The following is a 3066-nucleotide window of genomic DNA, read 5'->3' on the forward strand; positions in this document are numbered from 1 at the left end:
CACTATTAAAAAACTTTTTGAGTTTTACGGTCTTCTTTCAGGGCAGATTGTTAATTGGGGAAAGTCGGCTGTGTGTTTTGGGAAGCATACTTCAGCCCAACGTGCTGCTTTTTTGGCGAATATAATTGGCATTCGGCTGCTGGGGTTGCCTTTCTCTTATCTTGGCGTCCCACTTTTTATCGGAGCTCCTAGGCGTTGCCATTTACAACCTCTTGCGGATAGGTTCCGGGCTAATTTTAGTAAATGGAAAGGAACTTCTCTTTCATTTGCGGGTCGGTTAACTTTGATCAAGTCAGTGTTGACAGGGGCTTTTGTTCATTCCTTCATTATTTACAAGTGGCCAATGGCGCTTTTGAAAAGGATGAATAATTGTATTAGGAATTTTCTGTGGACTGGCTGTATTGGCACAAGGAAACTTGTTACTGTTCCGTGGAAAGTCTGTTGTAGTCCAATTGAGAATGGCGGTCTTGGCATAAAAGATTTGATTCGATTTAATAAGGCTCTTCTTGGCAAGATGGCGTGGGAATTACTTACTGGGAGCTCTTTAGTTTCAATTCTTTTAAAATGGCATTTTCTTACGCGTTCTGGGCTCCCGAAGCTGTAATTTCTAATTCTTCGATTTGGCCATCAATCCGAGAGGTCTACTATATTCTCAGGGATCAATCTCATTGGTGGATAGGTAATAATTCAAAGCTGAATTTCTGGAGTGAATTATGGATTAAGCCCTCGGTGGGTGAACAATTAAATCCGCCCCGTAATATCCAACGTACTCGATTTAATAGCGTTGACGAATTTCTTGATGGAGATTCATGGATAAATCTGCAGCAGCTTCCATAGGTTTTACAACAACATATTATGGAGATTAGGCGTGGCGGTGATGATGCGGATTTCTGTGTCTGGACATATTCTTCTTTAGGTATTTTTACTGTCAAGGATTTCTATTTTTTGTTAGGTAATAATGCAGCAAAGGTTCAATGGTGCAAGTTTATCTGGTCTGAAGTCATTCCTCCTTCTCGTTCGATCGTTTACTGGAGGGCTTTATTAGGTTATATGCCCACGCATGACCAATTGCAAAAGCGTGGCATACCTATTATTTCCCGTTGTATGTTATGCAAAGCGGCATCAGAATCAATTAAACATATTCTGGTTCATTGTCCTTTTTCTCAGATTGCTTGGAGAGCGTTGGGCTCTCTTTTTGGTAAACATATCATATTGACGGATTCTCTAGTTACTCTTATCTTGAATTGTTTAAATCATAGCTTCAGTTCTCAAGTGGGTTTGTTATGGTCAGTTGGAGTTGTTAGTTTGATTTGGATTTTGTTGTACACTAGAAATAAAGCGATATTTGAGAATGAAACACCATCAATTCATCTTGTGCTTCATAGGCTTTGGATTATGATTCGTGAAGGCGGTATTGGTAATAAAGGTCATATGAAAAACAAGGTTGATGAGTTTCGTATTCTTAGGCAGTTACACATTCCCCTTAGACCCCCTCGAGCTCCTAATATAGTGAGTGTTACTTGGGTTCGTCCTCCACCGGGATGGCTCAAAGCTAACACAGATGGTTCTGCAAATATTAATATAGGAATGGGAGGAGCAGGGGGGGTGTTTCGCACTACTCGAGGATTTGCTCGGGGTTATTTTGCGTTTCGAGTGGATACCCCTTCTGCGCATATTTCCGAATTGAAAGCCGTTATTTTTGCTATTCAGATTGCTTGGGAAAAAGGATGGCACAAATTATGGGTGGAATGCGATTCTGTTTATGTGGTAAATTTGCTTAGAAAGAGCTCTTTAGTTGTTCCATGGGCGTTGCGACAGGATTGGATTACTTGTCTCCGACATTGTTCTTCTAATGATCTAAATGTTACTCATATTTTTCGTGAAGGAAATAGAACGGCTGATGCATTGACTAAATTTGGCGTCACAACAGATCATATTGTTTGGTGGAATTCTGCACCAGCTTTTTGCAATAGATTTATTTCTGATGATATGTATTGTTTAGAACAATTTCGTTTCTCTTAATTTTTCTCCTGTATTTTTTCCTCATTTTAATAAAATTCGGGTCTGGGTTTTTGTTTGGTTTTGTGAAGATGCCAACCTAGTTGGGATCTTTGCTTTCCGATCTTAGTCTGTAACCCAACCTTTACTTAAAAAAGAAAACTTCATTTCGAAATTTTTTTACTATATGTTTAGGCTTTGTCTAAAGCAAAAAAAATTGACGATTACAAAAATGCAAGGAGAACTGCATATGGTACCTTCATATCCACCAGCAAACATAACCACTGAATAAATACATAAGTGTTTTGATGAAAATAAAAAGTTGATTATGACAATTTTAGAAAAAAATTAAAAAATTTAGAACTTAAACGAGAATGGAAGTGTGAATTTCTCACAAGACAGAGATAGTAGCTAATTTTTTCCATATGTTATTTGGAGATAGGGATGAGAAATCCTCGATAGACCAATGATCGGGAATGGGAATGGTTAATGCAATCCCCGTCCCACCCCGGCCCGTTTACCGCGCAATTTACATCCTATTCGAATAACATTTTAGTGAAGTAAGAGATAAATGAACGGACCCATATTTACAAATAATTAATTTGAAAGTAACCTCCAACAATTATGGACCCATTCGCGTTATTATGTTGCTCTCCAAATTAACTCAAAGTTGTACTACTTGTACCCTAGCTAGCCTAGCTACGACTTCAATATATTCCTTTGACCCCTCAACTCATTACAATATTTTATTTTTACTGTTTCAAATTAGAAAGAAAACAAATGGTAGAACTGTCAACCAAACAATTAACCTAAAAATTCAAATTAATTAATAGAACGTATTTTGGATTTGAAACTTATCTATGTCCAATCTATGGTCTCTTATTGACTATTTTTTTGTTATATCCTTGTTCTAGTATAATTCTACTTAGAGTTGTATATATATGTTTATTGTATTTGTCAAAAATCATTCAACATACAATTTTATACAATAGTCTTGCATGTTACTAAAACCACAAATCTTATAACTTAATTTGTGTTATTTTTGGGTTCACCATATCTCTAAACCTT

Source organism: Euphorbia lathyris, chromosome 3 (genome assembly GCF_963576675.1).
Source record: "Euphorbia lathyris chromosome 3, ddEupLath1.1, whole genome shotgun sequence".
NCBI lineage: Eukaryota > Viridiplantae > Streptophyta > Magnoliopsida > Malpighiales > Euphorbiaceae > Euphorbia > Euphorbia lathyris.